The sequence below is a fragment of the Lipotes vexillifer genome, unplaced genomic scaffold, assembly GCF_000442215.2.
Source record: "Lipotes vexillifer unplaced genomic scaffold, Lipotes_vexillifer_v1.1 scaffold232, whole genome shotgun sequence".
Classification (NCBI taxonomy): Eukaryota; Metazoa; Chordata; class Mammalia; order Artiodactyla; family Lipotidae; genus Lipotes; species Lipotes vexillifer.
The window spans coordinates 2,145,316-2,171,885 of NW_006793997.1; positions in this window are offsets into that span (position 1 = coordinate 2,145,316).

Genomic DNA, 26,570 nt, shown 5'->3' on the forward strand with positions numbered 1-26,570 from the left:
TATGGAAATTTCCATTATCTTGCCAGCTGGCTTGAAAACTACTCTTGGGGATGATAAAACTTTTAAGAAAGACACCTTGATGGGCAGCTGAGAGGAAAAGTGAGACCCTGAAGTCATGAGTCAGTAAAAGCAAAGTCCCCTAAAGCAAGGTTTAATGGTTCTCCAGAATTTTCCCTGGCATGGGGTTGGAGGAGAGAAAAAAGAGATTAGAATGGGTGAGGAAGGCATCAGTTAGGCAATGCCCTGTGGATGCCTGGGACCACTGGCCAGAGAAGCATCTCCAGTGAAATCTGTTGAATCATCTGGCTTAAAGCCCATGAAAAGACAAGACCACTGAGTCCCAGGGCAGCAAAATGCTTGCAAAAAGATGGGTGATAATAAGTGGCAAAATCGAATGTCCTTTCCACTTTTCTCTTGCTATGGAATGTTTTCAAAGGGTTTCTTTGAAGAGAAACAAGTAAATACTCAAGCTGCACTCCCTATAAGTTTACATTCTCCTTCATCCAACCATCCATCCATCCATCCATCCATCCATCCATCCACCAATGACCCATCCACCTACCCATGCATCCACTTCATCATTCAGCAAATTTCATAACACATTTACCATCTAAGCTGAGGTTGGGTTGTCAGAAGGCAATCCTGCAGGGCCTTATTTACCATGACATGGAATTTGAATTTTATTCTAAGAGTAATGGGGACCCATGTAGGGGTTTTAGCATGAGGTAGCCTAAACGTAAGTTAAAATGTTTACTTTGGTTTGTGGATGGTGGGTTGGAGGGGGCAAAAGAAGGAGCAGGGAGATGCAGTCTCTAAATAACACAGCCCGACAGTCCTATTGATACGGACCAAGGTTCTTGGCCTTCCCCAGTCAACAGAAATTGATCAGAGGTCAGACAAGAAATTCAAGCAAGGCTTTATTGGGGCCCCTGCTGCAGCAGCGGGGAGCAAGAACAAGCAACATGTTCCCCAGCTCGCTCCCCCGAGAAGTGGGGGAGCTGGTTCCTTATATGGGGTGAGGGTAGGGGTGTGCCCAGGGGTCAGGGCAGAGGGGTGGCTTAGGTGTTTTGCCCACCCCTTTGTTGGTGTTCTGTGCAGGGGGCATGCACAGTACCCTGCTTTTGCTCCTGACACCCTGCTTTTGCTCCTGGCTTTTCAGAAGTGGCAGTTGGGTTTTTTGATCTTTTTGTATCTTTTGTATCTTTTTGTCCATAATTTGCCCCAACTGTGCATGCACGCAGTTATTTTTAGTCCTTTATATTTTCTTTGTATTTTGTTTCTCGAGGAGACATTTGTCCAGGTGTAAGCACTGGAGCAAAGGGTCCCAGGTCCTAAGTCCCAGTCTGTCTCACTATTGCCTTCAGCTATCTGGGCTTCCAAGCAGTTCAACAAGAACTTATTGAGTTGCTACTGCATACCAGGCCCAGGCACTCTGGGTACAGAGATGATCAGGGAGTGTTGCCTGCCCTGGAACTGAAGCTGCAGTGGGAGAGACAGAAGGAAGCCAGCAATTATGACTTGGGATAGGATATCTGGATACCCAGATGATGTGACGACACAGGGCGGGAACCCCAACAAAACCTAAAGAGGCAGAGATATCAAGGAGGGCATCTTGGAGGAATTGGCACTTAGGCCGAGGATCTAAGGATGACTTGGACTTAGCTGGGGAAGGCATACTTGGCAAAAAAACAGGATGAGCAAAGGCACTAAGGCATGGCACAGCGTGGTTTTACGTGGGAAGTCACATGAGATTCCTTAGGGAATGAGGCAGAATATTACTAAACAGATAGGTACAAGTGATGTTGTGTGTACGTGTGTGTGTGTGTGTGTGTGTGTGTGCGCGTGTGCGTGTGTGTTACAAGCTGATCAGTATGGGAGGGTGGCTGTGGGTGGAGGATAAGAATGGAGATGTTGGCAGGGGCTGGGCATGGTAGATCTCACGTGGTTCGTACTCGGACGGTACTGGGGAGCCACTGATTATAAAAGGGAGAGGCACAAACCCTCCTCTTTCTGCTCCTTTCTCAGTGAAGAGTCATAGTCTGAGCATGTGTGGGCAAGAGAGGATGAGACCTTAGGAAGCAAATTCAATATGTTGTTTGTTGGTATAAGGTGTATGTGTGGGGAGCCTATTTCCAGGGGCAATTTATGTCTGTTGTAAAAAATAACCTTTTTTCCTATTATACTAATAATCCATTTGTTTTGAAAATTTGGAAAATATGGACTAGAAAAATGAACAAAAATTTAAACCTTAAATTACATCCCCTAGTGATAAATCTGTTAGTATTTTATTGTATATCTTTTGTGTTATTTAAAATTACATAACCATGATTTTTATATAAATGAGATCATAATCTGCACACTGATTTATTAGTTGCTCTTACACTTAGCAATATAGCATTAACAGCCGCTGCATTCATTTCCTAGGGCTGTCAGAATGACGTACCACAACCTGGGTGGATTAAAGCAACAGAAATGGACTTAGAAATAGAGGGACCTTCAAGATGGTGAAGGAGTAAAACATGGAGATCACCTTCCTCCCCACAAATACATCAAAAATACATCTACATGTGGAACAACTCCTACAGAACACCTACTGAACGCTGGCAGAAGACCTCAGACTTCCCCCAAAGCAAGAAACTCCCCACGTACCTGGGTAGGGCAAAAGGAAAAAGAAAAAACAGAGACAAAAGAATAGGGACGGCACCTGCACCAGCGGGAGGCAGCTGTGAAGGAGGAAAAGTTTCCACACACTAGGAGCCCCTTCACTGGCGGGGACGAAGGGTAGCGGGGGAGAAGCTTCGGAGCCGCGGAAGAGAGCGCGGCAACGGGGGTGCGGAGGGCAAAGCGGGGAGATTCCCGCACGGAGGATCGGTGCCGACCGGCACTCACCAGCCCGAGAGGCTTCTCTGCTCCCCCGATGGGATGGGCGGGGGCTGGGAGCTGAGGCTCGGGCTTCAGTCAGATCCCAGGGAGAGGACCGGGGTTGGTGAACACAGCCCGAAGGGGGCTAGTGCGCCACAGCTAGCCGGGAGGGAGTCTGGGAAAAAGTCTGGACCGGCCTAAGAGGCAAGAGACCATTGTTTCGGGGTGCACAAGGAGAGGGGATTCAGAGCACTGCCTAAATGAGCTCCAGTGACGGGCACGAGCTGCAGCGATCAGCGTGGACACCAGAGACGGGCATGAGACGCTAAGGGTGCTGCTGCAGCCACCAAGAAGCCTGTGTGCAAGCACAGGTCACTATCCACACCTCCCCTCCCGGGAGCCTCTGCAGCCCGCCACTGCCAGGGTCCCGTGATCCAGGGACAACTTCCCCAGGAGAACACATGGCGCGCCTCAGGCTATGCAACGTGGCCGCCAAAGGCTCGCCCCGCACTCCGTGCCCCCTCCCTCCCCCCGGGCCTGAGTGAGCCAGAGCCCCCAAAGCAGCTGCGCCTTTAACCCAGTCCTGTCTGAGCAAAGAACAGATGCCAGAGGGTGACCTAAACACAGAGGCAGGGCCAAATCCAAAGCTGAACCCCGGGAGCTGTGCGAACAAAGAAGAGAAAGGGAAATCTCTCCCAGCAGCCTCAGGAGCAGCGGATTAAATCTCCACAATCAACTTGATGGATGTACCCTGCATCTGTGGAATACCTGAAGAGACAACGAATCATCCCAAAATTGTGGTGGTGGACTTTGGGAGCAACTGTAGACTTGGGGTTTGCTTTCTTCATCTAATTGGTTTCTGGTTTTACGGTTACCTTAGTTTAGTATTTAGAGCTTATTATTATTGGTAGATTTGTTTATTGATTTGGTTGCTCTCTCCCTTATTTTATATATAAACATATATATATATTTTCCCTTTTTCTCTTTTTGTGAGTGTGTATGTGTATGTTTCTTTGTATGATTTTGTCTCTATAGCTTTGCTTTTACCATGTCCTAGGGTTCTGTCTGTCCGTTTTTTTGTTTGTTTGTTTGTTTGTTTTAGAATAGTTTTTAGCACTTGTTATCATTGGTGGATTTGTTTTTTGGTTTGGTTGCTCTCTTCTTTCATTCTTTCTTTGTTTTAATTACTTTTTTATTTTTAATAATATTTTTTCATTTTTATTTTAATAACTTTATTTTATTTATTCTTTCTTTCTTTCTTTCTTTCTTTTTTTCCCTCCCTTTCTTCTGAGCTGTGTGGCTGACAGGGTCTTGGTGCTCTGGCCAGGTGTCAGGCCTGAGCCTCTGAGGTGGGAAAGCCGAGTTCAGGACACTGGATCACCAGACACCTCCTGGCCCCATGTAATATCAAACAGTGAAAGCTCTCCCAGAGATCTCCATCAATGACCAGAAAGCCCCGGGGCTGGATACCGTATGCCAAACAACTAGCAAGACAGGAACACAACCCCACCCGTTAGCAGAGGGGCTGCCTAAAATCATAATAAGGTCATAGAACCCCAGAACACACCACCGGACATGGTCCTGCCCACCAGAAAGACAAGATCCAGCCTCATCCACCAGAACACAGGCACCAGTCCCCTCCACCAGGAAGCCTACACAACCCACTGAACCAACCTTAGACACTGGGAGCAGACACCAAAAACAGTGGGAACTATGAACCTGCAGCCTGAGAAAAGGCGACACCAAACACAGTAAGTTAAACAAAATGGGAAGACAGATTAATACACAGCAGATGAAGGAGCAAGGTAAAAACCCACCAGACCAAACAAATGAAGAGGAAATAGGGAGTCTACTTGAAAAAAGAATTCAGAGTAATGATAGTAAACATGATCCAAAATCTTGGAAATAGAATGGAGAAAATACAAGAAACGTTTAACAAGGACCTAGAAGAACTAAAGAGCAAAGAAACAATTATGAACAACACAATAAATGAAATTTAAAATTCTCTAGAAGGAATCAATAGCAGAAGAACTGAGGCAAAAGAACGGATAAGTGACCTGGAAGATAAAATAGGGGAAATAACTACTGCAGAGCAGAATAAAGAAAAAAGAATGAAAAGAATTGAGGACAGTCTCACAGACCTCTGGGACAACATTAAATGCACCAACATTCAAATTACAGGGGTTCCCAGAAGAATAAGAGGAAAAAAAGGGAGTGAGAAAATATTTGATGAGTTGAAAACGTCCCTAATATGGTAAAGGAAATAGTCAGTCATGTCCAGGAAGCACAGAGAATCTTATACAGGATAAATCCAAGGAGAAACACGCCAAGACACATATTAATCAAACTATCAAAAATTAAAAACAAAGAAAAAATATGAAAAGCAGCAAGGGAAAAGCAACAAATAACATACAGGGAACTCCCCATAAGGTTAACAGCTGATCTTTCAGCAGAAACTCTGCAAGCCAGAAGGGAGTGGCAGGACATATTTAAAGTGATGAAAGGGAAAAACCTACAACCAAGATTACTCTACCCAGCAAGGATCTCATTCAGATTCGACAGAGAAATTAAAAACTTCACCAACAAGCAAAAGCAAAGAGAATTCAGCACCATCAAACCAGTTTTACAACAAATGCTAAAGGAACTTCTCCAGGCAGGAAGCGCAAGAGAAAGAAAAGACCTACAATAACAAACCCAAAACAATTAAGAAAATGGTAATAGGAACATACATATTGATAATTACCTTAAATGTAAATGGATTCAATGCTCCAGCCAAAGACATAGACTAGCTGAATGGATACAAAAATGAGACCCATATATATGCTGTCTACAAGAGACCCAGTTCAGACCTAGGGACACATACAGACTGAAAGTGAGGGGATGGAAAAAGATAGTCCATGCAAATGGAAATCAAAAGAAAGCTGGAATAGCAATTCTCTTATCAGACAAAATAGACTTTAAAACAAAGACTATTACAAGAAGACAAAGAAGGACACTACATAATGATCAAGGGATTAATCAAAGAAGAAGATATAACAATTGTAAATATTTATGCACCCAACATAGGAGCACCTCAATACATAAGGCAAATACTAACAGCCATAAAAGGGGAAATCGACAGTAATGCAATAATAGTAGGGGACTTTTAACACCCCACTTTCACCAATGGAAAGATCATCCAAAATGAAAATAAAAAAGGAAATGCAAGCTTTAAATAACACATTAAACAAGATGGACTTAATTGATATTTATAGGACATTCCATCCAAAAACAACAGAATACACTTTCTTCTCAAATGCTCATGGACCATTCTCCAGGATAGATCATATCTTGGGTCACAAATCAAGCCTTGGTAAATTTAACAAAATTGAAATCATATCAAGTATCTTTTCCAACCATAACGCTATGACGCTAGGTATCAATTACAGGAAAAAAATCTGTAAAAAGTACAAACAAATGAAGGCTAAACAATACACTACTTAGAGGAAACAATAGCAAAGATCAATAAAACTAAAAGCTGACTCTTTGAGAAGGTAAACAAAATTGATACACCATTAGCCAGACTCATCAAGAAAAAAAGGGAGAAGACTCAAATCAACAGAATTAGAAATGAAAAAGGAGAAGCAACAGCTGACACTGCAGAAATACAAAGGATCATGAGAGATTACTACAAGCAACTCTATGCCAATAAAATGCACAACCTGGAAGAAATGGACAAATTCTTAGAAAAGCACAACCTTCTGAGACTGAACCAGGAAGAAATAGAAAATATGAACAGACCAATCACAAGCACTGAAATTGAAACTGTGATTAAAAATCTTCCAACAAACAAAAGCCCAGGACCAGATGGCTTCACAGGAGAATTCTCTCAAACATTTAGAGAAGAGATAACACCTATCCTTCTCAAACTCTCCAAAATATAGCAGAGGGAGGAACACTCCCAAACTCATTCTACGAGGCCACCATCACCCTGATACCAAAACCAGACAAAGATGTCACAAAGAAAGAAAACTACAGGCCAATATCACTGATAAACATAGATGCAAAAATCCTCAACAAAATACTAGCAAACAGAATCCAACAGCACATTAAAAGGATCATATACCAGGATAAAGTGGGGTTTATCCCAGGAAGGCAAGGATTCTTCAGTATACGCAAATCAATCAATGTGATAAACCATATCAACAAATTGAAGGAGAAAACCCATATGATCATCTCAATACATGCAGAAAAAGCTTTCAACAAAATTCAACACCCATTTATGATAAAAACTCTCCAGAAAGTAGGCATAGAGGGAAACTACCGCAACATAATAAAGGCCATATATGACAAACTCACAGCCAACATCATTCCCAATGGTGAAAAACTGAAATCATTTCCACGAAGATCAGGAACAAGACAAGGTTGCCCATTCTCACCACTATTATTCAACATAGTTTTGGAAGTTTTAGCCACAGCAATCAGAGAAGAAAAAGAAATAAAAGGAATCCAAATCAGAAAAGAAGTAAAACTGTCACTGTTTGCAGATGACATGATACTATACATAGAGAATCCTAAAGATGCTACCAGAAAACTACTAGAGCTAATCAATGAATTTGGTAAAGTAGCAGGATACAAAATTAATGCACAGAAATCTCTTGCATTCTTATACACTAATGATGAAAAATCTGAAAGAGAAATTAAGGAAATAATCCCATTTACACTGCAACAAAAAGAATAAAATGCCTAGGAATAAACCTACCTAAGGAGACAAAAGACCTGTATGCAGAAAACTATAAGATACTGATGAAAGAAATTAAGGATGATACCAACAGATGGAGAGATACACCATGTTCTTGGATTAGAAGAATCAACATTGTGAAAACAACTATACCACCCAAAGCAATCTATACATTCAATGCAATCCCTATCAAATAACCAATGGCATTTTTCAAAGAATTAGAACAAAAAATTTCACAGTTTGTATGGAAACACAAAAGACCCTGAATAGCCAAAGCAATCTTGAGAAAGAAAAACAGAGCTGGAGGAATCAGGCTCCCTGACTTCAGACTATACTACAAAGCTACAGTCATCAAGACAGTATGGTACTGGCACAAAAAGAGAAATATAGATCCATGGAACAGGATAGAAAGCCCAGAGATAAACCCACGCACATATGGTCACCTTATCTTTGATAAACGAGGCAATAATAGACAATGGAGAAAAGACAGCCTCTTCAATAAGTGGTGCTGGGAAAACTGGACAGCTACATGTAAAAGAATGAAATTAGAACACTGCCTCACACCATACACAAAAATAAACTCAAAATGGATTAAAGACCTAAATGTAAGGCCAGAAACTATCAAACTCTTAGAGGAAAACATAGGCAGAACACTCTATGACATAAATCACAGCAAGATCCTTTTTGACCCACCTCCTAGAGAAAGGGAAATTAAAACAAAATTAAACAAATGGGACCTAATGAAACTTAAAAGCTTTTGCATAGCAAAGGAAAGCATAGATCAATGGAACAGGATAGAAAGCCCAGAGATAAACTCATGCACATATGGTCACCTTATCTTTGATAAAGGAGGCAAGAACAAGACGAAAAGACAACCCTCAGAATGGGAGAAAATATTTGCAAATGAAGCAACTGACAAAGGATTAATCTCCAAAATATATAAACATCTCATGCAACTCAATATCAAAACAACAAACAACCCAATCCAAAAATGGGCAGAAGACCTAAATAGACATTTCTCTAAATAAGATATACAGATGGCCAGCAAACACATGAAAGGATGCTCAACATCACTAATCATTAGAGAAATGCAAATCAAAACTACAATGCGGTATCACCTCACACCGGTCAGAATGGCCAGCATCAAAAAATCTACAAACAATAAATGCTGGAGAGGGTGTGGAGAAAAGGGAACCCTCTTGCACTGTTGGTGGGAATGTAAATTGATACAGCCACTATGGAGAATAGTATGGAGGTTCCTTAAAAAACTAAAAATAGAACTACCATACGACCCAGCAATCACACTACTGGGCATATACCCTGAGAAAACCATAATTCAAAAGAGTCATGTACCACAATGTTCATTGCAGCTCTATTTACCATAGCCAGGACATGGAAGCAACCTAAGTGTCCACTGACAGATGAATGGAAAAAGAAGACGTGGCACATATATACAATGGGCTATTACTCAGCCATAAAAAGAAATGAAACTGAGTTATTTGCAGTGAGGTGGATGGATGTAGACACTGTCATACAGAGTGAAGTAAGTCAGAAAGAGAAAAACAAATACTGTATGCTAACATATATATATGGAATCTAAAAAAAAAGGTTCTGAAGAACCTAGGGACAGGACAGGAATAAAGACACAGACGTAGAGAATGGAATGGAGGACACGGGGAGGGGAAAGGGTAAGGTGGGATGAAGTGAGAGAGTGTCATACACTACCAAATGTAAAACTGATAGCTAGTGGGAAGCAGCTACATAGCACAGGGAGATCAGCTCGGTGCTTTGTGAGCACCTAGAGGAGTGGGATAGGGAGGGTGGGAGGGAGATGCAAGAGGGAGGAGATATGGGGATATACGTATATGTATACCTGATTCATTTTGTTATACAGCAGAAATTAACACACCATTGTAAAGCAATTATACTCCAATAAAGATGTTAAAAAAAAAAGAAAGCAACAGAAATGTGTTGTCTCACTGTCTGGCAGATAGACTTCTGAGATCAAGGTGATGCAGGGCCATGATCCCTCTGAAACCTATAGGGGATTCTTCCTTGACTTTTTCCAACTTCTGATGGTGGCTGCCAATTTTTAGTGTTCCTTGATTTGCAGGTGCATCACTCCAATCTCTGCCTTTGTCACCATATGACATTCTCCTTGTGTGTCTGTCAGTGTCTTCACATGGCCTGACTCTAGCAGACCTCATCTTAACTAATCACACCTGCATCAACCCTATGTCCAAATAAGGTCACATTGTGGGGTATTGGGAATTACAACTTCAGCATATCTTTTTTTGGGGGAAGGGACATAATTCATAACAGCTTCTCTTGCCATTCAATATTGTATAATATGAGATTTTTAAATTGACGTATAGTTGATTTACAATGTTGTGTGAGTTTCAGGTGTACAGCATAGTGATTCAGCCACACACACACACACACATATATATATTCTTTTTCAGATTCTTTTCCTGTATAGATTATTACAAAATATTGAGTTTAGTTCCCTGTGCTATGTAGTAGGTCCTTGTTGTTTATCTATTTTATATATAGTAGTGTTTATATGTTACTCCCAAATTCCTAATTTATACCTCCTCCCTAGTTTTCCCCTTTGGTAACCATAAGTTTGTTTTCTGTCTGTGAGTCTGTTTCTCTTTTGTAAATCAGTCCATTTGTATCATTTTTTTAGATTCCACATATAAGGGATATCATATGATATTTATGTTTCTCTGTCTGACTTACTTCACTTAGCATGATAATCTCTAGGCCCGTTCATGTTGCTGCAAATGGCATTATTTCATTCTTTTTTATGGCTGAGTCATATTCCATTGTATACATATACCACATCTTCTCTATCCATTCATCTGCCAATAGACACTTAGGTTGTTTCCATATCTTGGCTATTGTAAATAGTGCTTCAATGAACATTGGGGTACAAGTATCTTTTCAAACTATGGTTTTCTCCAGATATATGCCCAGGAGTGGGATTGCTGGATCACCTGATAACTCTATTTTTAGTTTTTTAAGAAACCTCCATACTGTTCTCCATAGTTGCTGCAGAGAGAAAATATTCTGTTTTATGGGCATACAAATGTCCGAGGGTCCGTCCTGTTTTACACTGAATATGCAACCTGTGTCATGTCCTTGTCCAGCTCTGTGCAATAACAGTGGCCGTCACCCTGACAACAGTCATACTGGCATGGCCTGAGCTTCCGCTGCCCCCTAGTTCCTACTGACAAAGAAGGGCAGTGGACTTGGGTTCTTCCAAAAGCCTTTTAAACACCAGGGCAAGAATCAAAGGGGAAGCCTCACATAACCAGACATCCAGGGATCAGAACTTCCCCCTGTGCAGATCCAGCTCATCCAGATGTGACCACACACATTGGAATGCACCCAACAGTAAGCTGTGATTCATCAGCTCCTCAGCCCAATCCAACAATCGTTTTATTCAACCTGCTTTACGAGTGTAGGCGAAAAATTTCCAGCCCCAGTTTCTTAGGATGTCACCAGTGATCTCAAAGGCTATTGCAGCAGACTAAAAGGGAAAGTTGTTTGCTTGTTTTAAATCACAGACCCTCTCTTTTCTGAGCAGGGAAGCTTCAGAAGCCCGTCCTGATGAACCGTCAGAGCAACAGTACTGTAAGTATTGACTGTTAGGGATGTAAAGGGGGTTTCCATGTACATTCTCCCATTTGATTCTCCAAATACCCCAGCCCGATAGGGCAGGCGTGGGTTGTTACGTGAGGCTCCGAGCTGCCTTGACTCGCCCAAACCTGCTCAGCTTATGACCACACCGCCGTGGGAAGCTCACATTGTAGACACAATCTTATTTAATCTTCCCCCAAAACCTGGGAGGGAAGTGCAATGCCCCTCCCCCTTCCAGAGATGAACAAACGAAACCTTAGAAAACACGCTGCCTCACTCAAGCTCACACAGCTAGCAAGTGCCAGAGCTGGTCTTGACCCCCAGCTGCCCGACTCTGGTGACATTTGTGACCACTAGTCAGTCTGCCCTGTGCGGGGCCAAGACAGGCCCGGACACCCTTGCTGGCTCTTGACTCTTTTTTCCCTCGTGACCTCATTTGGTTTCAACAGCGAGAGTTTATCTGCATTTTAAACTGGACAAGATAATATATACCCCTGGGGGCATTGCCCCTGATTCTGTCACTCATGATAGGCAAGGACTTTGGGTCGTGAGGCCTGCTGAAAACGGGGATATTATTTCAAGATTTTCTGGATCAAGGGGTAAGTGTCCTGTCACTTGATGGGAGGGAATCTTTACTGGGGGCTCACAGGTGCCCAGAGTGTTAACAGATAATCTTTAGTGAAATATACGTATGAACGATCTTATAAGCATATGCATTTTTCTGGGAGTTTTAGTCCATTTCACGCCTCATGAGAATTTGTAAGGTCTTTGTGACCCAGAAATAAACCCAAACCAAAAACAATATATATTGTTTCATATTTGTATGGCAGGCTTTCTGGAAACCACCGTGGTTTTCTATTAAGGAAAGTCTCTTGCCTTTGAATATTGCAGTAGACAGAGCCTCAAAAGAGAACTCCAACCCGTGCACTCAGCAGATACTTAAGAAACACAGGGTGGAGAAGACAGTGCTTTGTAGAGAGAGCTCTGTCCCCTGGTCTGAGGAGGTAATGGAGTGATGCGCCCAGAGACCTGGGATGCTCATCATCCAAACACCATCACCAGCACCTCCGGGCTCTACCTCCAGAATATGCCTAGGATTCCTGCCCTGCTCCCATCTTCCATTGTGGTCTCACACTAATCCTGCCTTGCTGTTCCTTGAAGCCCTCCAGGAGTATCCCACTGCCCTCACAATACATCTAAGCTCGTGGCGATGTCTGCAAAGTGGAAATGACCTGCCTGGTTCCCTACATTCTCTTCTGCTTTCAACCCACTCAGGCCACACTGCCTTCTGCCCTTGAACCTTGAGCTTGCTCCTTCCTCAGGCCTCTGCATTTGCTGGAATCTTCTGCCCCTAGATCTTTGCAGGACCATATCCTTCTCATCAGTCAGGTCTCTGGGAGATGCCGCCTCTTGAGAGACACAACCATTCTAAGGACCCCATTCTGTGGGAATGTGGTTTGCTTTTCTTCCCAGTCTTTATCACCATTAAGCAATGATCTCCTTTACTTATGGCTAGCCTGTAGGCTACAAGCTCCATTGGCTTGTCTGAAACTTAGAGCCTCAATACATACGTGTTGAGAAGGAAGGGATGGGCAGGTGGGCAGATGGGCAGGTGGTCAGCGTTCTCCCTGAAGTTGAGGCTCGCCAGATCTTCCTTGAGGGAAACCTGCAGTAGTGGAGTGTTGGAATGTTACGGGGACTGACAGCTTCCTCCAAAACACGCGAGGCTCATTTTCACCCCACTTAGTAGCGAATTACGTTACCTGCTGGTGAGGGCGACACCACAAGGCCTGTAATTAGTTCCCTGATTATTCACAATTGAAGCGATCATGGCTTACGGATGGTGTTCGCCACAAAAACCTGCAGGAGAGCCAGGCCATTTGGCAGCTACTGCGTTCCCAAGAAGGCAGATCAATTTCCATTTGATTTGTTTAAAAATAACAAATAAACAATGCAGAGCCGCTTGCAAGGTTTGGGTTTCTCCTTTTCTGAAATCTGGGGAAAGGAGGCAGCTTGAAATTGCCAGTTAGGAGAAGACGGGCAGAGCACGCTCACAGCTCAATAGGATTCCCCTATAATCAGAGCTAATAACTGTATTTTTCTACTACTAAACAATTCTGTTATTTTAAAGCTTCTAGTTAGCGAGCTGGCTAAATGATGCTCGGCGGCTGGCCATGGAGAAGACTCCTTCTGAAATACAGCAATGAAGCCCATTTTTTACCACTTTGTTCTGATTTTATCTTGGGCTGAAGGGTGATCCGCTGACACACGTGGGGAGAGATGCTGGACAGGTGAGATGTCTTAAGGAGCCAAGAAATGCGCATCTTTCCCTGGAATACAAAGGGCACCAGTATCTCCTCTAGGGTCATGAATTTAAAAGCCTTCTCTGCCTCAACGCACTCTTAACCTGGGCTCTTCCCTGACCTATTCCCGAATATCTAAATATGTCCCTTTTCCAACTGAATCCTTCAACGATTTCCCACTGCCATTAGTTGGTGCCTAAACCTCTCAGGTGTCTTACATGGCCATGTGGGCCCATCCCTACCTCCTGGCTCCACCTTCCCCATACCTATCCACACCCCACCCCCTTCACCTTCATGCTCCCAAATAGTGAATTACTGTTTGCATGCAGCAGAGTGCTCAAAGTTATGCAGTCTGGGAGCCAGGATGCCTGGTTCTAATTCTAGCTCCACTATATATCAGCTGTGTGACCTTGGGCAAGTCATTTGACCTCTCTGGGACACAGGTGCCACGTCTATAACACAGGGATAATAGAAGCATTTTCCTCTTAAGGTGATTGTGAGTGTCAAACGCATTAAAGATTCTACAGCGCTTACAACAGCGGTTGGTGGATGCTGTGTGCTCAGAAGAGATAAGTGGGCAGTACTGCTCCTCTACTGTGCTTTGTTTCTCTTTGCACACACTTGTTTCCTTTGTCTGGATCTCTCTTTCTGCCCCAACCCCTTATTCTCCTGTTTGACTCATCTTTCGGTTTTCCGTTTAGACGTTTCCTCTTCCTGGAATCCTTCCAGATCCCTTATCTGTGGGTTAGGTGCTTTTCTCTGGCTCCTACAGCACCCTCTACTTCCTCACAGATGTCATCCCCAGTATATTACTTAATTAAAATGTTCATTTCAAAATAATTTTAGGTGCACACATTGCTCTAAGAAATAATACACAGCGATCCCGTGTGCCATTTACTCAGTTCCACCAACGCCAAACGGTGGTCCGTACAGACTAGCATATCGATGTTGGTACAGTTCAAGATATACATTTCCATCATCACAAGCAACCTTCTGCTTGCCTTTTAAAAAAACTTTTTATTGGGGTATAGTTGATTCACAATGTTGTGTTAGTTTCAGGTGTATAGCAAAGTGAATCAGTTATACATATGTCCACTCTTTTTTTAGATTTTTTCCCCATATAGGCCATTAGAGAGTATTCAGTAGAGTTCCCTGTGCTCTATAGTAGGTTCTTATCTGGTTGCCTTTTTATAGCTATGATCACTTCCCTCCAGCTTTCACTGCCACCTTAAACTTTGGCAACCATTCATCTGTTATCTGCCCTCCATTTCTATAAATGTGTCATTTCAGAAGTGTCATATGAGTGGAATAATAAAGCGGAATAATAAATAAACACTTAAGGTTTGAAGTTTTTCAATAACTCTCGAGATTCATCTACATTGTTTCCTGTGTGTTACTGAGATGGAGAGATGCCAAAGTTTTTATACAATCCTATGTTGAAGTTTATCTAGGTTGTTTGTGGCTAACGTGAAACTCCTAAGTAGGGTCAGAGAGGCAGTCAGTAGCCAGAAAACCTTCAATGAAGAGAAGAGTCTAACACCCTCAATGTCATTAATTCTATCCCCAACTCCATAAAGTCTCCTGACTGGGCACTGTGAACTAGAGGCCTTGCAAAAGGGGCAGCATCCCAGGTCCTTTCAGACCATGTTTACTGGAAAGCAAACTTGCAAAGATTTTTTTCAGTGAAATTCAACTACATACACAGAATACAAAAATGACTTGGCCATTAGCACACATAAAATTCAAAAATGACTTTACCATTAGCACAAACAATTGTATAGATTTAGGTATCTCTAATGGCAAAAATGAGTACGTATCCACAGAAAGTTTTTAAAGACTGTACCATATTACAGTCTGTATTAGCAACAGTAGAGGAAACATCCTGTGTGCCCGTTATCTGGGAATACTTCAAAAATTACAGCCATGCATAACATAGAATATAATGTGACAAAGTTAAATGGGACAGATACATATTTAATTACCTGAAAATATAATAAATTCCTCTGGAGAGAGATAATCCCAGGCGGCAAACTTTCACATTAAAAAAAAATGTAGTTGACATGCAAATGTTATGTTTCAGGTGTATTACATTGTGATTTGACATTTGCATACATTATGAAATGATCACCATAATTTGTCCCCATAATAAGTTATTAAAATATTATTGACCATATTTCTAATGCTGTATATTACATCCCCGTGGATGATTTATTTTACAGCTGGAGGTTTGTACTCTTAATCACCTTCACTATACCACCCCACCCCCATCCTCCTCTCCTCTGGAAACCACCCATTTATTCTCTGTATCTATGAGCCTGTTTTCTTTGTGTTCTGTTTGTTTACTTGTTTTGTTTTTAGACTCCACGCATAAGTGAGATCATACAGTATTTGTCTTTCTCTGTCTGACTTATTTTACGTAGTAAAATACTTAGTATAATACCCTCTGAATCCATCCATGTTGTCACAATTGGCAAGATTTTTTTTTATGGTCGAGTAATATTCCACTGTATATATGTATACGCATCTTCTTTATCCACTCATCAGCTGATGGACAGTTAAGGTGCTTCCATAGTGCGGCTATTGTAAATAGTGCTGCAATGAACATTGGTGTGCCTATGTCTTTTTTTTCAATGTTTTTGTTTTCTTCTGGTAAATACTCAGAGTGAAATTGCTGAATCATATGGCAGTTCTATTTTTAATTTTTTGAGGAATCTTCTATGGAAAACAGTGGATGCACCAATTTACATTTCTACCAGCAATGCACAAGTGTTCCCTTTTCTTCACATCCTCGCCAACGCTTGCTGTTTGTTGTCTTTTTGATGACAGTCATTCTGACGGGTGTGAGGTAGTATCTCATTGCACTTTTGATTTGGATTTCCCTGATGATGACTGATGTTAAGGATCTTTTCATGTGTCTGTTGGCCACCTTATATCTCCTTTAGAAAAATGTTTATTCAGGTCCTCCACTCATTTTTAAATTTTTTTTTTTTTAATGTTGAGCTGTGTGAGTTCTTAGTACATTTTTGGATATTAACCCCTTAGCAGATACATTGTTTGCAAATATCTTCTCCCATTCAGGAGGCTGACTTTTCATTTTGTTGATAGTTTCCTGTGCTGTGCAAAAGCTTTGTAGTTTGATATTGTTCCACTTGTTTATTTTTGCTTTTGTTTTTTTGCCTGAGATCCAAAAAAATATTGCTAAGACCAATGTTAAAGAGCATACTGTCTATCATTTCTTCTAAGAGTTTTATGGTTTCGGGCCTTAACATTTAAGTGTTTAATCCATTTTGAGTTTATTTTTGTATATGGTGTGAGAAAGTAGTCCAGTTTGATTCTTTTGCACGTAGTTGTTCAGTATTCCCAGCACCATCTATTGAAGAGGCAGTCTTTTCCCCATTGTATATTCTTGCCTTCTTTGTCATAGATTAATTGACCATATAAGTGTGGGGTTTTTTCTTGGCTCTCTATTCTGTTCCACTGATCTATGTGTCTTTTTTTTGTGACAGTACTGTACTGTTTTGATGACTGTAACTCTGTAGTATAGTTTGAAATTAGTGAGTGTGATACTTCCAGCTTTGTTCTTCTTTCTCAAAATTGTTTTGGCTATTCAGGGTCTTTTGTGTTTCCACACAAATTTTAGAATGATTTGTTTGCATTCTGTGAAAAATGGCCTGTGTATTTTGATAGGGATTGCACTGAATCTGTAGATTGCCTTGGGTAGTACAGTCATCTTAACAATATTAATTCTTCCAAAACATGAGCATGGTATTTATTTCCATTTGTTTGAATCATCTTCAATTTCTTTCATCAATGTCTTATACTTTTCAGAGTACAAGTCTTTCACCTCCTTGGTAAAAATTTTTTTTTTTTTGTGGTACACGGGCCTCTCATTGTTGTGGCCTCTCCAGTTGCGGAGCACGGGCTCCGGACGTGCAGGCTCAGTGGCCATGGCTCACAGGCCCAGCCGCTCCACGGCATGTGGGATCTTCCCGGACCGGGGCACGAACCCGTGTCCCCTGCATTGGCAGGCGGACTCTCAACCACTGCGCCACCAGGGAAGCCCACCTTGGTTAAATTTATTCCTAGGTATTTTATTCTTTTGATGCAATTGTAAATGGGATTGTTTCCTTAATTTCTCTTTCTGATAGTGAGTTATTAGTGTATTTCTATGCAACAGATTCTTGTGTATCATTTTAGTATCCTGCAGCTTCACTGAAATCATTTATTATTTCTAATAGCTTTTTGGCAGTATCTTCAGGATTTTCTATATATAGTATCGTGTCCTCTGCAAATGGTGACAGTTTTACTTCTTCCTTTCCAATTGGATTTTCTTTTTTATTTCTTTTTCTTGTCTGATCACTGTGGCTAGGACTTCTAATACTATATGTTGAATAAAAGTGGTGAGAGTGGACATCCTAGTCTTGTCCCTGATCTTAGAGGAAAAGCTTTCAGCTCTTCACCACTGAGTGTGATGTTAGCTGTAAGCTCACTATATATATAGCCTTTTTTTTTTTTTTTTTTTTTTGTGGTACACGGGCCTCTCACTGTTGTGGCCTCTCCCATTGTGGAGCACAGGCTCAGCGGCCATGGCTCACAGGCCCAGCCGCTCCGCGGCATGTGGGATCTTCCCAGACCGGGGCACGAACCCGTGTCCCCTGCATTGGCAGGCGGACTCTCAACCACTGCGCCACCAGGGAAGCCCTATATAGCCTTTATTACGTTTATTTAGAGGGTATGTTCCCTCTATACCCACTTTGTTGACAGTTTTTATCATACATGGATGCTGAATTTTGTCAAAAGATTTGTCTGCATCTATTTAGATGATCATATGATTTTTATTTTTCTGTTTGTTAGTGTGGTGTATCACATTGATTGATTTGCAAAATTGAACCTCCTTGCATCCTTGGGATAAATCCCACTTGATCATGGTGTACGATCCTTTTAATGTATTGTTGATTGCTTATCTCCACTTTGTTTAGTCTTTTTCTAAGGTTATGTATGTCTTGTTCCTTCGTTTCAAACACATTCCTCTGTCCCTTCATTTTGCCCAATTCTCTGTGTTTATTTTGTGTGTTAGGTAGGTCAGTAATGTTCTCAATCCTGAAGTGACCTCATGTAGAAAACATTCTATGGGACCCAGCAGCACACTCCCCTCTGGTCACCAGAGCTATGTGCTTTAGTGGTGCCTATGTGGGCTGCTTGTGCCCTTCTGACGTGGTGGAGGCTGATTACTGTGGGCACCCTGGTAGGTGGGGCAGGCCCCTGACTCAGGTGGCTATGAGGCTGTGCCCTATGCAGTGACTGTGGAGGGCCAAGTAGGCTTCCTGCATGGTTGGCTGTGTGGCCCAGGGGAGCATGGGTCTGCTGCTGGTCCACTGGTGGGGACGGCCAGGTCCCTGTGTGGCTGTCTGTGCAGCCTGGGGTGCTTGGTGCTGGTGCTGGCCCACTGGTGGGTGGGGCTGGGTCCCTGGTGCTAATTCACTAAAGGGAGTGCTTTTAAATGGTGCTTGCCAGTGCTGGTGTTATCGTGGTAGTAAGAGCTCCCCCAAATGGCTGACCCCCCATGTCTATGTCCCCAGGGGGAGTCTCAGTGCCTCCTGCCTCTCCAGCAAGCTCTCCATGATGGGCAAGTGGGTCTGGCTCAGGCTCTTTTCAAACTACTGCCTTGGCACTGACACTCAGCAGGTGAGATTTTGTGTGTGCCCTTTACGAGTGGAGACTCTGTTTCCTATAGCCCTCAGACCCTCCCAAACATAAGCCCTGATGGTTTTCAAAGCCAGACATTCTGGGGGCTCCCCTTCCTGGTACAGGACCTCCAGGCTGGGGAGCACAGTGTGGAGCTTGGATCCTTTGCTCCTTGGGAAGAGTGATGATGGAGGTATTTCTTACATTTGTGGGTTGCTGATCTGGGGGTGTGGGTCTTGACTATATCACTTCTCAGCCCCTCCTACCCATCTCATTGTGGTTCCTTCTTTACACCTTTAGTTGTGGAAAATCTTTTCTGCTAGTCTTTGGGTTGTTCTCATGGGTAGTTGCTCCATAAGTAGTTGTGATTTGGTGTATCTGTGTTAGGAAGTGAGCTCAGTGTCTCCCTACTCTGCCATCTTGGCCACCACCTTCCCCCTCCAGTGTATTTTAGTTGCCTGTTTATATGTCTGTCTTACCTACTATCCCAGGGGTTCTAAACCTCAGCACTATTTCCATTTTGGGCGAGATCATTCTGTGTTGCAGGGGCTCTCTTGTGCAGTGTGGGATGGTTAGCAGCGTCCCTGGCCTCTACCCTCTAGGTGCTAGTAGCATCCTTCCCTCTCCATCTCAGTTGTGACAACCAGAAATGTCTCTAGATGTTGTCAAGTGTCCCAGGTGGGGGCAGGTGTGAAATCATCCCTGGTCGAAACCACTTCACTAGACTGTAAGCTCTGGGAGGACAGGAAGTGTGTCTATCTTTCTCATCCTAAACTCCCAGAATCTAGAATAGCACCTAGTACTTATTTGGTCCTTAATAAATGTTTGCTGAATGGCTGAATGAAGATTCTGGGCTGAGTAGCAAAGCATGACTCAGGCAAAAGTCAAAACACCTGAATTCTCATCCTGACTATGCCAGTAACTGGTTATGTAACCCAAAGCAATCCCTCCCCTCTGTTCTGAGTTCGGTTCTCTGAAACTGACATGGATGAGCGTGCTTGCTCCTCTGAGTATGGCTGAGGAGAGTGGCGTCAGCATCATCTGGCAGTTGGTCAGGCATGCAAATTACTTTCCTCCTCCCCAGACCCAGGGAATTGAAGTCTCTGGGTGTGGAGACCCGAAATTTATGTTTTAACAAGCTCTCTGGGGGATTCTCGTTCATGCTTCATCAGTTCGTACCCCTGGCTGATCTTAGAATTCGCCTGGAACGTTTTTTAAAGCTGGAATGCCTGGGACGCTAGATTCCCCCAGCCCACTTTCATGAGCAGCTCTGGTACCGGGGCTGGCTATTGGCATTTCCCACCTGCCCCAGGTGATTCCAGTACACAGCCAGGATTGAGGCTCTCTCAATGCAGACAAGTTTCACAGCTCTGTGCTTCCCATCTTGAATCTTTTGGAAATTGCATTAACTCTTTCGGTCCAGCAGAGGGCCATTTACAGCGCTGAGAAGAAACGGGGTTATTTCTGGGTAGGGGCACTGGAGTCACGGACCCGCAAAGACACAGCTAGAAGTAAGTGTCTGAGACATTCCTCCCCAGCTCTACTTGGAAAAATATCCGGATCAAATTAAGAAGCACCATGAGTGCCTCCGCTTTACTCATGCTCCCTGCAGCGTCCTGGGACAGCAAAGAGGGGCGGGCAAACACTAACCAGCATTCTCTACTTGACTACGAGTTTCAAAACCCATGTCAAGAATCTTCCAACAAAATTTATTTCAGAAACCCTCCACTTGTCTGGGTCCATGACAGCTTCTTACTTCAGAAGGTAGCTGCATTTTAGTGTAGAGAGTGGTGGAAGTGAAGTCAGCCACACCTGCATGCTTCTGAGTAAGTCACTTCCCTCTTCTGGATCTCAGATCTCAAGTGGGGATGAGGCAACTTTTTGTCTGAATTGTGGTGAGGTTGTTAACCTAGGTGAACGGGTAAAGCACTGGCATGAGAACAGCTGCTCAAAAACTCAGTGGTTCTCCAAGTGTGGCCCAGTCCAACAGCATTACCTGGAGACTTGTTAGAAATGCAAATTTTTAGGTCCCACCCCAGACATACTGAATTAGAAACACTGGGGGTGGGGTAAATGATTTCCCCTTTCTGAACCGCAATTTTCTCATTTGTGAAATTATTAGAATAACAGCAGTACCTATATCTCAGAGACCCGTTGCAAGGATTAAATGAGATATGCATGTAAACTATTTAGCACAGCGCCTGGCATACAGTAAGAGCTCAATAAATGTTGCTATTACAATTATTATAATCTTCAAAACCCCCTGTTCCATGCAAGCCTCGAAAAGAAGCTTTTGTTAAAACTCTGCACAAATAATTCTTGCAGGGCTTTGCAAAATACCATATTTTGTCTCAGGATGCTGCCCACGGAATACAACATACCGAGCAGGAGTTACAGTGTACAAATGTGCCATACTACTACGCCAGCCAGCTTTATAACTCATTCTGAGAGAGGCCATCACTCTGAGCAATATAGCTATTTATTGTAGGGTCCCATTATGGGCTGTGATCTATTTAAGTCTATCCAGCTGTCAGAAAGACCAGCTTTCCTGCCACCAATAAGGAACAAGAAGAGGGGCTTGGGGGAGGGAAAAAAAAACCCCACAGAAAAATAGCAGAGAGGACTTGAAAAATATTCCACTCATGTCTAGAGGAAATATAAAAGAGAAAAACAAATACCATATGCTAACACATATATATGGAATCTAAAAAAAAAATGGTTCTGATGAACCTAGAGGCAGGACAGGAATAAAGACGCAGATGTAGAGAATGGACTTGAGGACACAGGGAGGGGAAAGGGTAAGCTGGGCCGAAGTGAGAGCAGCATTGACATATATACACAACCAAATGTAAAACAGATAGCTAGTGGGAAGCAGCCACATAGCACACGGTGCTTTGTGACCACCTAGAGGAGTAGGATAGGGAGGGTGGGAGGGAGACTCACGAGGGAGGGGATATGGGGATATATGTATACGTACAGCTGATTTGCTTTGTTATACAGCAGAAACTAATACAACGTTGTAAAGCAATTATACTCCAATAAAGATGTTAAAAAAGAAAAAGAAGGTGCTGAGGGAAGGAAACAGAATCAGATCCTAGTGGCCCTGCAACAGTGGCAGAGAAATTTGTGGCAGAATTCTGCCCTGCAACAGTGGCAGAATCAGCTAAGGCAGAGGATTGTCTGATGTTTGTGGGCATCTTGATGGGGAGCTGGCAGAGTGAGCTGCATTTTTAAGGTGGGGAGAGGGAAGGTGGGATTGAAGTTTACCTTCATGCATTGCAAGTTTCAAAAATCAGGGTGAGAAATGGAGAATCACTCAGCTGAAGGTGGTTCACCTTCAGCGAAATTGGGTTTTACTTCCTTTTTGTCTCTTGCAAAGGACTTTTGCTCAGATCTCCTAAGTCTCTCTCACTGGCCCCGACCACGTAACGGCCCCTCTTCCTCGAGGGTTTAACAGATCGCTAGCTAAGAGGAAATCACAAGACAGTGTGTCCACCTGTAGCTAGCAAGGTTTAAGAACACAAACCCATACAACTCAGTAGTAAAAAAAAAAAAACAAAAAAACAAAAAAAACCAGAAAAACCCAAGTAATGGAATTAAAAATAGGGGAAGGACCTGAATAGACATTTTTCCAAAGAAGGTATTCAAATGGCCAACAAGTACAGGAAAAGATGCTCAACCTCATCAGAGAAATGCAAATAAAAGTCACAGTGAGATATTTCACACAAGTTAGCACAGGCTTTATCAAAAAGACAAGAGGTAAGTGCTGGTAAGGATGGAGAGAAAAGAGAATCCTTGTATACGACTGGTAAAAATATAAATTGGTAAGCCATTACAGAAAACAACATGGATGGGCTTCCCTGGTGGCGCAGTGGTTGAGAATCTGCCTGCTAGTGCAGGGGACACGGGTTCGAGCCCTGGTCTGGGAGGATCCCACATGCTGCGGAGCAGCTGGGCCCGTGAGCCACAACTACTGAGCCTGCGCGTCTGGAGCCTGTGCTCTGCAAGAAGAGAGGCCACGATAGTGAGTGGCCCCCGCTTGCCGCAACTAGAGAAAGCCCTCGCACAGAAACGAAGACCCAACACAGCCATAAATAAATAAATAAAATAAAATAAAATAAACAGTATGGAGATTCCTCAAAAAAAATTAAAAATAGAACTACACTGTATGATCCAGCAATTCCACTTCTGGGTAACTATCCAAGAGAAATGAAATCCCTGTCCCACGTTCACTGCAGTGTTATTCACAATAGTCAAGACATGGAAACAACATATGTGTCCATAGATGGATAAATGGCTTAAGAAAATGTGGCATGTATACGCAATGGAATATTATTCAGACATAAAAAAGATAGAAATCTTGTTGTTTGTGACGACACGGATGAACCTTGAGGGTGTTACGTTAAGTGAAATAAGTCAGACAGAGAAGGACACACTGCAGGATTTCACTTACGTGTGGAACCTAAAGTAACTGAACTCATAGAAGCAGAGAACAGATTGGTGGTTGCCGGAGGTGGGGGTGTGGTTGGGGGGATCAGTGAAGGTGGTCAAAAGGTACACTCTTCCAGGTGTCTAATGAATAAGTTCTGGGGATGCAATATACAGCATGGTGACTATAGTTCACAACGCTGTGGCGTACATTTGAAAGCTGCTAAGAGAGTAGATCTTAAAATTTCTCATCACACACACGTTTTTATTTCTCTTTCTTTTCTCCTTTCTTTCTCTCTCTCTCTCCTTCCTTCCTTCCTTCCTTCCTTTCATTAATTTATAGTTGATTTATAATGTTTCAGGTGTACAGCAAAGTGATTCATATATATATATTCATATATATATATATTCTTTCTCAGATTATTTTCCATTTTAGGTTATTACAAGATGCTGAATGTAGTTCCCTGTGCTATACAGTAGGTCCTTGTTGGTTATCTATTTTATATATAAGTAGTGTGTATATTTTAATCCCAAACTCCTGATTTATCCCTCCCCTTTTCCCCTTTGGTAACCAATAGTCTGTTTTCTATGTCTGTGAGTCTATTTCTGTTTTGTAAATAAGTTCATTTGTATCATTTTTTTTAGATTCCCCATATAAGTGATATCATATGATATTTTCTTTGTCTGACTTACTTCACTTAGTATGATAATCTCTAGATCCATCCATGTTGCTGCAAAAGGCATTACTTCATTCTTTTTGATGGCTGAGTAATATTGCATTTCATATGTGTCACATCTTCTTTATCCATTCATCTGTTGATGGACATTTAGGTTGCTTCCATGTCTTGGCTACTGTAAACAGTGCTACTATGAACATTGGGGTGCATGTATCTTTTCGAATTAGAGTTTTTGTCTTTTCTGGATATATGCCCAGGAGTGGAATACCTGGATCATATGGTAGTTCTGTTTTTAGTTTTTTAAGGAACCCCCATACTGTTTTCCATAGTCGTCGCACCAATTTACATTCCCACCAACAGTGTAGGAGGGTTTCCTTTTCTCCACACCCTCTCCAGCACTTATTATTTGTAGACTTTGATGATGGCCATTCTGACCACACTGAGGTGATAACCTCATTGTAGTTTCGATTTGCATTTCTCTAATAATTAGTGATTTTGAGCATCTTTTCACGGGCCTGTTGGCCAACTGTATGTCTTCTGTACATTTTTCTGAACTATCTGCAAGTAAATTGTATATATCATGATACTTTAACGCTAATATCTCAGCATGCATTGCCTATAAGTAATATATTCTCCTCTAATTCTGTCTATTCCCTAGCTTTATTGAGATATAATTAACATATAGCATTGTATTGTATGGAGAGAGAGACAGAGTCAGAGGGAGAGAGAGCAGAAATTGCAAAGTGGCAACAATTTTAAATCTAAGGTGGCAGATATGCAGGTGGTCACTTACAGTTCCTTTAGCCTTTCTCGGGAGCCAGACTTCTTGGGTTCAAATCTCCACTCTCTAATTTACTAGCTATGGGATGACCCTGGGCAAGTTACATAAACACTCTGTGCCTCAATGTTACCATCTTGAAATGGGAATTATTATAGTACCTATCAGGCGTTTTGTGAGGATGAAAGAAGTTAATGTGCTTATAACCATTCCTTGAATGGAATAAGTGGTCAAGTATGTTAGCCCTGTGGATATCTGTGATAGACAGATAGATGCATGGATATATACATAGATGGTTGGATGGATGGGTGGATATAGATATGCATACATGAATAAAAATTATTAAAACAAATATGTTAATTATATAAGGCCCATAACTGGATTTCAGCATGCCAACAGCTGGAAGATTCATTTCCCCCTCTGAAGGGTGCCTTGTCCCTTGAGGGCACTGGCAAGAACACCGAACAGCAGTAATTGAGACCCACAGCGATTGCCTGGTGCCGGAGTAGAGGTGCCCTCTGCTTCCCTCCTGTCTGGTTCTCACTCAGGGAGGCCACCTCCCTCCAAAGTCAATTTCAGCGCAATCTCATTCTAAGTGGTGCCCTTGTGGATACGGGAGTCGTGTTTGCCCAAGGATGGAGCCTCCCTAACGGTACTGCATGTAGAATAGGGCCTGGCACCTGGATTGTATTTTAAACACATTCCGCTCCATTAGGCAGCGCTCATCACTCACTCAATGGATTCACAGCCGCGTGGCAGGGTCCTCAGGCCCCGAGCCAAGCTCAGCCAGTCTGGCCGGGGCATCCTGCCAAGAACCTCCAGACGAAAAGCAGCCACTCTTAGGTCACCACACACCAGTGGGGTGACCCAATGAGGAGAAACCAGCCTGGTGTCCATAGCAAGCCCTTTGAGAATCCAGATTAGAGAGGCCAGCCGTGAGGGGCCTTCCAGCCGGGTCCTTGGGAGCCGGGGTCTGCTTGTAGTAATAATAAGTGCTTTCTTTGTAACGTGCCTCTATCCACCTTGCTCCAACCCTGCAGCCACTCTGGTCTGACCTTCTTTCCATCTCTCCAACACACCTGGAACTTTCCTTACTTAGGATCTTTACCCGTGCAAATCCTCTGTGGACAATCTTTCTTCTGCTGGTCCCTTCTCACTGAATGGGTCACCTCCTCAGAGAAGCCCTCCTGGATCACACAATAGCAAAAGGTTGTTTTCTATTATCCTTGATCTCAACGCTGTTTTTCCTTTCCCTGTGCCTCACCTTTCTCATTGGGCAATAAGGATACCAATTCGTACTGCATATTCTCTATCCGGCCATCCTTCCCCACTCTCCTCTATGCTCCCTTGGGCTGGTCAATGGTTTGCCCCTGTCCTCCAGCTGGATTCAGTCCGTGAAAGGCAGGTGAACATGAGATCAGGCAATTTATTTACCCAGCTCCCTGCCTGCTGGGGGTGGTGGCTCTGTTCCC